Here is a 14,716-nt window from a genome sequence, read left to right on the forward strand (position 1 = left end):
ACTATAAATACTACTTTCTGTAGTCCTCACTAAAATGCGAATGAGTTGATTTGTATTTCAGCTGAGGGTTTTGAATGTTTAGATTAGAACTTCTGGTAAACGCATTTTGCTGTGACTTGCTATCGCTAACTCTGTTGGCGTTGCCAAAGCTGTATTTAGGGCTTAGAGCCTTGCTAGTTATTGTTTAAACCATGCGCCGTTAACTATATAAACCAGACTGTATAGTCTGTTTTATGTGTAGTCTAGACTACGTTACCTTCATTTGAAATTTAACTTTCTCTTATGTTAATTTAAACTCTAGATAAAGGTGGACGTGGCGCTGTACCAATTAACCCAATGGTAAAGGGATGGTGCCCACGTACCCCGTCGCATATCGCATATCGCATATGTTAATTTAAATACCTCCAAGTCGAGGAGGTTCGTCTGTCCCTCAAGTAGTACCTTTCTGTTCATTTTAAGAGTTAAATAAGGCTGTTTTAACCTTCTAAAGACCAGTAATTTCTTTCGGACTAAGTGATAACTACAATCTAGTAGAATCCTACTGTGTTTCTCCTCCTCTTTCCACATAAAAAAGATTTCTTTACTGATTCCTTCACTGATTTCTTCCTGTTCCTTTGTGTCCCTCTTTTAGTTACGAACGTGCAGTTATTAGGTATTCGGAATGGAAGGAGCCACCTTGGACAGCATAGCATTATCACTTACTGCCGTCAGTCTCATACTTACCGGCCGCCGATTTTTTAGTTTCTCTCTACCCACCACTCCACCTGGGCCATGGAGTCACCATTCCGGGTTCTGAAGTCTCATGGCGGCACGCGGCCTTATTAGCCTGAAGATCTGAGTGGTCGCTTGTAATGCTACCTATCAGTATTACGTGAGCCGTCCTTTTTCTTTAGGCTTTACACAGAATACGGAGGACGACGGATCTGGACACTCACTGACCCAGGCGCTATTCCGCTACTGATACCCTTAATTCCCTGTAAGAAATGTCTTTGGGATGCTATTGCTTAATTTAACCTTCTCGAATTTTCTGTAAGAACTTTCTTCCTTCATTTGGAATGGGATCTGTTATAAAAGGGTTTGTTTTGAAGCTGGTTAGTATATATAAAGTCAAACATACATTTTATACGTATCCTGTCGATATCAACGACTTGTATTCCCTTTAGCCATTGCGAATTGAATGAAATCAGGGGTTTTTGTCTTGTTCGAAGCACATCAAGTGGTGTTTGTCATTAAGCGGTACTAACTACAACAACTTGAGCATTGAAGCAACATTATGCCCACTGAAATTCGCATGGTTTTAAGTCTTTCAGAGTGCAAAGTTCTATCCGAGCTTCAAATGAAAATTTGAAACTCGGATAGATGCTCAGATACAGTGCTCTTTCCTAATAAGTTAACATATGATTCTCTTGTTTTACGGAATAATTTGAATCAGTTGCGAATTAATTTATTATATTTCTCTAAGTAATTGCTTATTTGAACTGTCGCTTATGTCTTATTTATTGAGTACTAGTGTTTCCAAGACTAGTGTACTAGTGTTTCCTGATCTGTAAGCTATTCATGTTCATTGCTGAGTATCTCTTCTACCGCGAGATCTTGCATATTAGTATCAAACATGCAATTCTGTATAATTGGCAAAGTTAAGTAATGGTAGAACATTCAGAAGGTCACAATGTAGAAGTAACTACGTCGGTTATACAAGTTAAAGTTGTAGAAGTCATTAAAATTCTGGGAGTGAAATTTCTAGAATTGGGAAAAATTCTTTTCCCATTAAAAATTTGAAAATAGAAGTCTCAGAAGTTTGGACAGCTATGGTTTTGAGGTTTGTTCGTAAGAAATTATAAAACCAGAAATGCAGTCTTTTATTTAGACGAAAAGATATAAGTTTCGTTTCTTGGACCTAAGGTAGTTAAACATTATCCATTTCGGTAAAAAGAAGAAGAACGAAGACGATCCCTAGGGAATACCAATTTCAAGAAGAATTTATCATGTAAAGAACGTAAATTACTTTGCATATGTACGTGTTTGATGTATAGACAAGAGCAGTAGCGAAATGCTGAAGATTAAAGTAAAACTGAAAAATAGAGGTCAGAGAATATGAAACTGTTACAAATAAGAAAATTTTAAACCCTCGGCTATTTATTTTGAAACATCTAGCAACTGACGATCAATTTGTATGTTCAAAATTAAAGCCTGCATGATGTTTTAGAAGATTTGGAGTAAATCTGAGAATAGATCTTTGATCAGTGTGTACTAGAAACGTTAAAAGTGAAACTAAGAAATAATAGTCAATTCTCTTACTTTAGCTTAAGAAATTCATATTTTTACGTATTTCATTCTTGTCCTTCATAAATATCATACATTTTTATTAGTTTGTTGCATAGCAGCAAGGAATAAATACAAAAAGCAACACATAATTCTACTGATGCAAAACAAAATTAAGGCTTTTATCCATCAGTGAAATGCCTTGTTACTCAATTAAAAGAGAGGTAATGACTACGATTACATGAGTCCTGAGCAAACAAAGCATAGACAGGACACTGTTTGTTTATGCCAATATTTTCGTTTTTTAATGTACCTAAAAGCACATCTTGTCGCTTTCACCATCTAATCGCGTGCTTGTGAAAGAGGAAAATATTGTGTCTAGTAACCACACTTCATAATATCACTGAATAGGGCTTTTATGACTGACTTATTGTTTAAAGGTATAATAATAGTTGCCAACTTGCGTGCAGTGAAAGTCGTAAAATGAAACATTTCCAATCCATGCACCATAATGCATAGTATCCACGTGAAATAATGTTTCAGCAGATAAATTTTCCACAAATAAATATGTCATTAACAGTTACACGCTATAATATCTTTAAACAGGAAAATTTAAGATATATTACAGTATTGTACAAATTTTTAAAACAAAAGGATCTTAAAATTATTTCTGTGTAAAATGCTGATAAAAATTAATTACAGACTTTTATTAAAATGTAATATGTAAATTATATATATATATGTGTGTGTGTGTGTGTAGATATATATATAGAGAGAGAGAGAATAAGAGAATATATGAATGAAAAATTATCCCCTAGGAAATGTAAAGTAAAATTTAAATAGTAAATGTGCAATATTGTGGAAATCAGTTTTGTAATTTCTTACAGTTCTTTACTTATTTAAAGTATTTTGGTTTTAACATTTTTAAATTCTTTGTTGCATTTATTTGAAATTTATTAATTATGAATTTCAATTTTTGGTCTTTGTGAAATATTAGTTCTAAATTTCTTACTTTGTCTTTAATGATAATTTTTTCTTCAGCTTAAAGCGCGAAAATACTAGGCATGTTTATATTAATTTGTAAAAAATTACATTTTAATAAATTAGTTCCCAAAAGAATGCGATAGAAGGAAAATGCAGACGTGATTATAAAGTTATTTCATATAATTCCTAATATATATTGTGAAATTAAATGTTTCTCTTGATTAAGAAGATACTTAGCTTTTAATCTTACATATTACAGTAGGAAAATAGAGGATTGCTTTTCAGCTAAAACCAAGAACTATAGATTATTATTTTTTAAATCCTAAGTTGGATTGAAAAATCTAATTTTTTATTAGTTTCTTACATTTCTTTTTACATTTTCAGTATAATTTTTTAAACCCCTGAATCAGCTGTTATATTTTCACAATCAGATGAGAGTTTTCATATTGTGAAAGTAGAAAATATGAGCTACCTATGCGTCATAATATTTACTACACATTACTCCAGATAAGAATTATAATTAGAAGCTGCCGCAAACTCCAAAGTCAATAAATTCAATTTAAGATTATTACTTCCTTGCACAAATTAAAGGAAGTATTGTAATCGCGAAAAATTTCGGGTTTCAGATTTCAGCTGAATATCTATATTCACTTTTCCCGAATCCATGTTGACAATTTTTTTGAATGACATCTCTAGGTACGGATAGAATAAAGGACGGACTATAAAATTGAATCAAAAGTGATTTTTTTCGTGACGTGTGTTCGTAACTATGTACGGATGTATCTCTCATGACTAAGAAACAATTTGCCGTAGAACGTTGAAATTTTGTGCATGGACTTGCTGTAACATCTAGTTGTGCACCTCCCTCTTTTTAATGCAATCAGAAGTACCAAAAGCATACATATGTATAAGATATAAAATATGCAACTCAAAATTATTAATCTTAAATTGAAAATGGTCCTTTTTATTTTCCATTTTAATTTGGCTATCTCTTCTCTACTCTAAACTGTTTATAATAACTTTTACAGAGCCGCTACCTTACAGACCTCATGATAAACCTGATGATAGTTATGGTTTCAAAAATTTCGTGAATGCGTAAAGTTTGAAGACAACAGGTATACAGCTTGCTTGTCGTGGAACGAGTACGCGGGGAAATAACGGGGTAATTATGAGGTAGCAGAAAAACGATTTGTGTCGCTTTGGCGCGAATGTGAGAGAATCCGAAACTTCATGAACATCCCCAAAGCTGAGACTGATCAACATTTACAAGTAGGTATGGCGCAAAAATCGGAGCACTGAAAAAGAGAAAAAGAGTACTTCTTTAACTAACGAGCTGTAATTAGAGAAAACAAAAAAGCCACAAAACTTCGCATTATCTTCGATGCATTATCACTTGCTGAAGGCAAACTGCCACTGAATGATTGTTTAAAATCCGATTTTTGGCCAATTGAAACCAGTTTCACCGCTTTAAAATGATTTAAATAGGGATTTGCGTTTTTAAAAAATCTAGTTGCATAAATTACAACATGCGGCTAAGTTTGTCTACTTTTGGTATACAATATGCGGGTTCCTTAAAATTCAGTTGTTTATTTAATAAAAACCTTACGTCTCAACGGCTATGTTAATAGGCATAAATGCCGAATGAGGGTTGATGAACAACTAAATGTATTATACAAATCTCAGGCAAACGCACCTAAATTTAATATATGTATTGGATGTAAGTTATATACTGATGCTTTCAGAGATTCAGAGTGAAGTAGGAAAATGTTTTACATTGTATCTTCTCAATATTATTTGTACGATCAGTTGAAGGAAGCTAAATAATTATTTCATTAATAATATTATGGTATTTTTATCAACAGAAAGACTATTTTTATTATATATTTTAACTTTATAGTTCTAAAGAATATTATAAATATTATTTACAGTCAATTGATTATGTTTTCTAAAGTGGAAAGAAAAAGTTTTAATTATTTGTTTGGCACTCTGAAATCGTCAAGAAATGGAGATAATGTTAAGCAGTGAATATTGTCAGAATTCTTTCTAATAACCATGAGACAAAAATTTCAAGACAAGTGCCCATTTTTTAATACTTTGAATAATATGAATTTATTTGCTTTAATCAAGATTCTAACTTTATACTTTGTCTGTAACTTGGACTGTCTTTTAAAGAGCATTTTGGTTACAATTTAGTCCAATTTAATAGTTATAATTGCACATGATTATATGTGTCATCAAAGAATAAAATGCCGTGAACATCCAAATGATCCTTAAGGAGAAGAAGGATCAGAAGCATCTCCTTCACCTGCTTCTTCGCCACCTTCGTTACCACCTTCACTTGGAGCATTTCCTCCCTCTTCACCTGCATCGCCCTCTTCTGCTTCCTGCTCTGGTTCTTGAGGTCTGGCGAACATTTGAGTCACCAAGCAGAATGCCAACAAGAAAACCTTAAACAAAACATTTTATTAAATTTAAGTAGTTAAAAAATTCATTTTATTAAATTTAAGTACTAGTTAAAAAAATTTGGAAAATTTTCATTTCAGATAATTAAATGTTCCTAAAAAGATTTAAGTTTGTAATAAGAAAGCTAACGATAATTAGTATTGCTAAGAAAACTTAAGGGGACGGTGAACTTTAAAACAGCTGGTTATGTGAATGCTATACGCGTAGAACAAGAGGAAACAAACTCGTTTTCCCTTCGTTGCAAAAAAGCGTGATCAACATCGCAAAATGCGAAGTTTACCTGCTTGGAAAAAAAAATAGTAAAAAGTATTGTAAAGCATTAAAACATAATGCAAACGTAAAAAATTAAAGTAAAACACATGAAGTGAGGGAATTTTAAAAGTTTCATTGGATATAATGCGTAAATTGTTTTTACCTCTAACTTCGAATCACATACCAATTTGCGATATGTTTATTTTTTCATATTTAATATTATGAGATTAAAAATATTTAAATGATACGAAAATGTTCTAGTGTCTACATATTCCTATTTAGAGTTATTTTGTTGTTTCTCATGGCTATATATTAAAGGTAAGTTTGAAGAAAAAGTTTAAATTCGGTTTTCTCAAAACAGAAGTTTTCGCAGTTCATAAGACTTGAAAATGCTCTATGCGTCTCATTCATAGTTAAAAATAAATGACATTTGGCAGTTATCTTGTTATATATTACAGGAGATCTGTGTATGCATTTTTGGATATGAGGTTATTAAGAAGTTTAAACTTGTGATAATGTTTAACAAAAGGGGACATTTTTCCGAAAACTGGGCTTAAGGTTACAAAAATCCTTTTTAAAAATTTCTAATCCATCATATTTAATAACGGATACACAAAAACATTTGTCAAGTCTTTATAACTAACTAAAAGGAAAAATTAGGAAAAAATATTGAAAATTAGCGCGCAAGTATTTTAAATATTTAATTAAAATAATTAATGATTCGTTTAAAAAATTTTTAATTTAAAATAAATTGAAATTTTGAACGTATATTTTATAAACTGATGTTAGAATACGTATACGTATAAAATTTCTTGTTGAAAACACAAAAACTTAAAAAACTAATTTTTAAAGTCCACCGTCCCCTTAATTTTATGAGTGACTAACAGCAATGTTAATTTTCATCATGTTTCTGTGCGGATGGAATTCGTTACAGAGTCAGTATTTCAGATAAATTTTCAGCGACTTCGCTCGCGAGCCCCTAAGGTGATTCTCAATGATAGTGCTTAAGCCGGAATCATACTTTTAGTTCGCTCCAATTGGGGCATCACGTCATGGCTTATTTAGGAAAAACAGATATATTTGGTCTGGATTCAATTCCTAGAGGCTTACAGAAAAAACCGTTTACCTTTATATATAGAAGAATGTCCTTGTTTCAGTCCTTAAAACAATTATTTCACTGCGGTTAAAGAGTTTGTGCTATGTAATTAGATATGAAATATATCATATGCCGCTGCTTCAAATACAAAATTAAATTTTTTCACAGCAGCAAATTTATTTTTTTTTTTTTTAATTTTTTTTTCTTTTACTTGTACACGATAAATTTAAAAGGCATTAAACCTTATTTGAATTAAAATGTATATTGATTCTTTACAGTGCTGAGTAATATGCAGTTTTGCATCTAGAATATTATCCATAGCTTCATATTCGGAAATTTATGTCTATTTCATTACAGTTTGAAACTCTAACATCGTCAACTCTATAAAAACACATCATCGGCGTAAAATCGAAATTTAAATACGAATTTTGATAAACATATAACTTCTGTTGAAGAAGTTCTTTATTAATTTTATGTTTATTTCAGCTTAATAAATGATACTTCATAGTTATGATAATTACTCATTTGGGCCATAGTAATCTATCGACTATAGTGTTTAACAGAAAAAATACACTTTCATGTAATTTTTGGCTATTCTCCATTTATGATCCATTATATTTGAAGACAACTGTAAAATTTCAAAATTTAAATAAAATATCATTGTTCATTATTTTTGAAAAACGTGTATTGCATCAAAATATTTCTTAGATATTTCACTAACCGATGTTTGGAAATAATCTGCATTATTGCTTGTATGTGTACCTAATTAAATGCTAACCTATACATTCAGTAGACTTCCTATTAACAGAGAACACCATACACAATACCAAGGACAAACTGGGTATCGTGCCCAGCACCGGGAACACCATTACGATACCCCCATTCCTATATACCATGGAGGATACTCACGATTAACCCTGTCCCATGGTTAATCAGATAGAATTTTAAAAAACATAAGGAAAGATGAACAAGCATCTTACAATTAGTAAGAAAATACTGTTAGCATTATATACATATAATATTATTATACAAGCATTTACTTATTTACTCATGGTATTTGTTTTATTTAATTTACTCATAATTTTTATCTATTTCCTGATAAGCTGTCGACCTCAAATAGTGCACATACGTTGTTTGTGGATGACAATGCAATGTGGTGAAGCGATTTTCTCAGAATTCGATTTAGGTTAATTGAATTTACTGTTGGAATGGATTTTTGTTCATATCTTCATTTAACAAACAAGCTAAAATTCTCAGAATTTTACTGTTTATAGCGTTGAATAGAGAAGATAAATTAAAAAGGAGTTTAATGAAAAGTTTTAAAATATTTCTGATTTCACAGCAAAACTGCTGGAGGTTTTTTTAACATTTAATCTAACAGAACTTTAAGAAATAAAAGATTGATTATTCTTGTAGGAAAATATGATTTTTCAGTTGAATTAATTCAACAGATAACGTCATTCAGACTTAAAAAATAAAATTTTTAACCTTCTTATAAAAATAGATTTTATTTACAACTTATAAAATAATTAATTGTATAAAAGAAGGAAAAAATAATGTATCGTATATTTTAATGTGAAGAAGAGATTAAATAATTATCTTAAATTCATCAACAATTTTGCAACACGAATAATAAAAGCATTGGCCTAAAATAATAAAAGAGAATAATAAAAGCCCAAATAGCGAAATCCTATAATCAAATTGCATTGTCAAATGTATAAGCCATTAACTTTAGAAATTTATCAAGCTTGCCAAGGATTTTTATTATTCGTAATACAAAACTGTAGACGAATTTTCGAAACAGAATTAATTAATATCTTGTCCATGTTAAAGTATATGAAAAAGTACTCTTCCACTTTTAATTCATTAATTCTTTTATGAGTTTTAAATAAAAGTTTATTTTAGAAACTTTTCTGATAGAATTATTTTTTTTATCAAATAATAAAATTTGTTTAAGTTCATTTGGTTAATTAAATCAACATTCAAAATAAGAATACACATTAAAATGGAAAAAATGATGTTTCTATTTATATTAGTCTTACTTTATGATGTGAATCAACAGCGGAAGATCAATAGCTAAACACTTAAGGGGTGTTGGAACCCCAAAATCTTGAAGAAATAGTGATTTCGGATTTTTGCATTTTCAAATTCTCTAGACTTTTATCTTTCTAAAAATACCGTTCTTTAATCTCTATGAAAATTAGAAGTGTAAAAAGATCTAGTTTTAATTTAGCATTGTGTGAGAAAAGTGCTAAATTTTACTATGCCTAACAAAATAGTCTGTAAATTAATCCAAAATTCCAAAATGTTTCAAAATCTCCTTCCATATAATCAGATAGGTATACTTTAATTACACAAAAAATTTCAAGCATGTATCTACAGCAGATTTTGAGAAAAGGTACATCGAAAATGGCCAATTTAACATTGTCGGTATAGAGGTTGCTGATACTCCTTAATTTATATTCACCACTTAGCAATTTATTCTTAACGGCTGATTTCACAGTGTTCATATATTTCAAATTATGTGTAATTAAATAAATATATGTAGTGCTGTGAATGAAAATACTTTTTAAATACTGTGATATTACTTGTATCATTGTTTTGACTACTACTTCCTATCTCTCTCTTAGGCCAAAAGAGACGTTAATCGCGAATGAGATATATATATATTTTTTTGCTTATTACGTGCTCCGCCCTTAGGCACTACACGGAAAGGGAGAGATGCCCCGTGGAGGTCTTTTTAAGAGAAACTGGCTCGTATCCACGTTGCACATGGAAAAAAAAAAAAAAAAAAAAAAAAACGAACATGCAGCCAGCTAGTTCGCCGGGACTCAAACCCCGGACCTAACTACCAGTGTTCAGCGGCTAGGTTACTCTGACCTTCTTTATTTATAGTAGATGGCAGCTCAACACAAACCAGTCCCTATATTTTAGCCATGTTTAGTTTTTTAAGACCCTCATTTTTCAAAGAAATCTTCCAGAATTTTTTAGGGTGTTAAAAGGAATTGTTTGAAAAGATATTTCTATGTTATTTTTTTGGCTGTATGCTAATATCCTCATTCTATATTAGTTTTAATTATTTACCTTGAAATCTTGCTTAAAAATCAAACGGCGAACCCTAGGTGTGCCCAGACCGGGCTCGCCGATTATCTAGGACAACCGAGTGTCTGTATTCTTTGTTTCTCCGCATCTCATCGGTCAGTTCATCGACAACGCTGCTCGTTTCAGCATTCTTTTCGAAGCTCTATTCAATCAGTGTGTTCACTTTGGGCACACCCACAGAATTAAAACGATAAGTGCTATCTTCACAAAATTTAACTTGTGTACTCCTCTGGCCTAATTAGACTGCCTACCTTTTTTTTTTTTTTTTTACATCAAAACTTCAACTTTGAAAGGTAGCGTGCCGGAAAGGGCTAAAAAGAAATACTATTGCCACGGGTATTTCAGATTCTTAAAAGAAAATACTATATCACCCTGTATTATATTTAAAGAAATTAAATAATAAAGAATCTGTATCAATGTATGCATGTTTCTCGCACTGTGAAAAACAACGATAAGTAGAGCCATCGGATTTTGAATAACGTAGTCCTCCATACGAACATGGGCATCTAGAAGCCCGAATATTGGATTCGTTTTATTATCCATTTCATATTCCGCAAAACTTTAACGAATTTTTCATTAAGAAACTTAACGATTTGAAAGCGAGCTGTAGCAACACTGTATGAAAAAAATCATTTCTATCTCCGAAGTACGAGACTATCTATCTGAAATTCTAAAAATGCGTTGTTTTCAAATATTTTGTGCTTTTGCCTTTGAATTAAGTTTTATGCGCGTAATCGCCAAGAACATGATATTTAATAAAGTAAAACGTTAATAATAAAAAGAGAAAAATATAAAGCCCTCTTAGTGCGAAAACTGAACATCGATATCATGAACTGAGGAAAGTCTAAAAACAGAAAAATGTATACCAACCTTTAACGCTGCATCTGGAATTCTAAACGTATACTACTGAGCTTCTTGTAAAATTTTTGTAATTTTGCTGTTGAATTGTATATGGCGTAAGTACAAAGAAAATGATACTTAATAATAAAGCTAAAAGGGTAAAAATAGGGTTAGTAGGATTGAGTGCAACAGCAAATTGGTAGACTGCTAGTTCAGCGAGAGGGTAAAAACTCTTAAAAAATCCTTTTTAACGACCGTTAAAATGTTAAACCTTCCAAAAAGAATTATTTTGTGTATATTTTTAGGAGAAATTTGGTTTTATTCTGATGGTTTACGATAGCAAATTTTCCACGCAATAAACAAACTTATTTTATTTCAGAAAACGTCTGGTTAATCTGCAATATCGTCACTTGTTCCCCCCAATTAATCGAGAGCTAACAGTAAATAGAATATATTATTAATTTATTACTAGGCACAATTAAGTATAATATTATATTTAATTATAATACTACAATATATCGATATAAAATAGTCTTTAAATTATAAGGATAAATTTATTCATCTTTACTTACCAGTGTGTATTTCATGTTTGCTTCGAATGCTATACTCGATGCAGATGCCTGATAGGGTTTAAACTGTTACTTATATACTAAAAAAACAGGAAATCGGTGTTTTATTTATGCGTGTATTCAAATACTCAGGATAGCAGCTTTCATAAATTTGAATACGAAATATTTAAAAAATAATTGCAATTATGGCATGCGAAAAATCCTCTTCCTAATTTTTGTGGCAAAATAAGAACATGTTTCATTTATTTTGTTTTCATAATTTTGCACGATATTTTTATATTTGAATCTTTTATTGAACACTGCAAAATATTTCTTTAATATATTTGCGTCCTTCGGTAGAAAGGAAACATTGTAAAAAGATCATAACAGAAGAGACCATGGCCAGCTGCATGTATTGTATATTTCACTTCCTTTTTATATCGTTTGAATAGATATTCACGCGATCTCTCGTGAAGAATTCTTTAATACAGAAGCAAAAGTATTTGCGTTTTTCAAAAAGAGCATACATTTGGAAAGCACTCGTCAAATATTTCGCATACTTGCGATGTTATTATGTGTTTTCAGTTTAACATATTGATGCATTTAAAGAAATATTTTAGATAACATACACAAAACAAATTTTCGGATTTTCTCTGATACTTAGATATAGTGATAATCTTCTCCATAGAACTCTAATATCGGCATTTCAAACCGATATTGCTCAAGGGATTACATGCACTGCTGTCTCTTGAGCAATATCGGTTTGAAATGAGTGGCAATCACATCTTATTTTAATCGTTGCTATTACACGCTTATTAAGTTTAACAAATACACTGGGAAACAACTAAGAAATTGTCTGTCTTGAAATTTTTGTTGCTATGCTGTGCAGTTCGCAATTTAACGTCACACCAGAAGGTTTTGACGCAACTTTGTCGTGTATTAATAACTTTAGCTTTGCAATTTGGCAACAAGCGATTGAACGAGAATTGAAAAGTATTAGGAGTGAAAGAGTAATAAGTAGAACGATAAGGGAAAGGAAATGTTTCCCTGCGGGAGAGTGAAAATCGTATTTCGAATACTGTCAGAAAGTAACCTTCGATTCGGACTCATTGGTTTAAAGTTTTTGACGAATTGGGTAATATGTGCGTCTTGGAAACATTCATGTTTTAGTTGTTCTGTTGATGAAAAGAAAATGTTGAATTCAAACAGCATTCCAGAAAGGCCTCGACAAACTTTCTTTGTCTTTTTAACTTATGCAAAGTCTTTTTAAATTTTCTATGCCTTTTTAAATTATGCAGCTGCCATGGTCTCTTCTGTTATGATTGTGAAATATCCCTTTTTTGCACTTAAGCTATAAAAAATCAAAAGTACAAACACAAAGTTTTTTGAAATTAGCATTTTGATAGAGCGTTAAGCGTTGTCATATATTTTCTACTTTTTCAGAGTTTTCTCAGTTCATCAAGTCAATATTAATTTTTCTTAACAAGGTGATCTTTACAACTTTTTTTGTCTTTTTAGCTTTATTTATTAAACATCGCTTTGTTTGCACTCACGAAACACTCTTTGAAAGAAAGCAGATTTTTATGTTCAACACGCGAGACTGTTGCCGCTCGGAAAAATTGGGACGAAAATTACGTTTTTCGGAGTTTTTAATTAATATCTCGGCTAATTAAAGTCGTACGAACATGAGAATGGTCGAAATGGCTTCCCACGGGTTTTTGGAATCCGAGGGGTACTTCTCTGGAAATTCAACTCTCCGCCGTTCCGGAGGAGATAACACCACAAACAAACAGACAGACAGACGCGCACAGATTTTAATGGTATTCATACTGTATGCTAACTGCAACGTGCCATAATATTAAAGTAAGCAAATTAAAATATACTATTCGTTACAGTATACTCTTTCGTGTGAATGAAAGCAAAGGATTTTAATATACTCTCTTTATTTGCGAAATACGGGTGACAGAGATGGAAATGTTGTTTGTATACTACACAGCAAAATGCATTATTTCAATAGATGATATCAATGGTTTTTTCCTGCCCACTCATTAAAAAAGTGTTACTATTACCATCTTTGGCAGTAAGAGCAAGAATATGCGATGGGAGGTTTGCGTGAGAGAAAGTAGTCGCTGTTGCGAGTGTGGGAAAATATGGTTTTTGTGAAAATGTTTTTCATTAAAATTCACGCATCAAAGAAAGCACGTTTTTTGGTCACAGGAAATAAAGCTTCAGGAAATGCATTAAATGATAGATGGTGAAATGCAGGAAATGATGGATGGTGACTTGTTGATTTTACTGAAGCATAAAAATAAGTATTTGAATATGTCGTTTAATAGTGTCAATTTTCAAATAGATATAGAATGGAGCACGTTTATGCATCATGGTGCATTTGGCACAGTATATTTTTCTTACAGAATACGGATTTTAAGATTAATTTAGTGAAATTATCCAAACTAAAAAGAATAATCCAAACTATAGAGGCGCCTTTCCTGGTATTCTTTCCTCAAACGGAATTAGAATTATATCTATCCCAGCTATCTAAATAGGTATCACTAAAAACACATTTCTCAGGCTGATACAAAATTCTTAGTAATTTAGAAGAAACGACCTATTTATCCTCCTCCTGGAAGTCCACCAGCGACCAAGTGCTAAAATCGCTAAATACGGGTAGTTTCGACCTCGGTTCGAATCCAGCCGAAAGGGCTGACTGCTTGGGCATTTTCGTGTTTTTCCCAATGTGTTACGTATATACAAACCAGTTCCCCTTAGGAAGTCCTCCACGAAGGCATTCCTGTCCTTAGATGCATAGCATTCGAGTGCTTTGCCATAATGAAATAAACCAAACCAAAACAAAAATCTTACCTTGAAAAATTCCCTGACCTCGTATAGTTAGTTTCAAGTTAAGATTTGCGATGAGAACTCGATGAACGTAAGGTTAATAAAAAATTAGTTTATGCTCGTTAATTAAAAATAATAAAAGTTATTCCAGACTCTTATAACAATACTTAAGGTGCAGTTACAAATTATTTCAAATACTAAGTGAATAGGGTAAAGATTAAAATTTTCTTTCAAAGCATTGAAATGTATTGAGATCTCTGTAATTATGCTATCAGAAACGTTCACATTATTTCTGAATATAAACATATGAAATGTTTTATAACTCTTATAT

The 14,716-nt window shown here is 31.5% G+C and overlaps 1 long non-coding RNA gene across 1 annotated transcript; it reads right to left on the reverse strand.

Annotated features, from left to right (window-relative positions):
* Positions 1-5,328: 5,328 nt before the first annotated feature.
* Positions 5,329-11,725, reverse strand: LOC118201948 (uncharacterized). Its single transcript, XR_004760333.2, has 2 exons — positions 11,572-11,725; positions 5,329-5,693 (listed from the first exon to the last, which is right to left on the reverse strand). It is a non-coding gene; the product is annotated as an uncharacterized LOC118201948 (long non-coding RNA).
* Positions 11,726-14,716: the final 2,991 nt, after the last annotated feature.

This window comes from Stegodyphus dumicola, chromosome 7, assembly GCF_044657685.1.
Source record: "Stegodyphus dumicola isolate Sdum_Otavi_A_Nest chromosome 7, ASM4465768v1".
Classification (NCBI taxonomy): Eukaryota; Metazoa; Arthropoda; class Arachnida; order Araneae; family Eresidae; genus Stegodyphus; species Stegodyphus dumicola.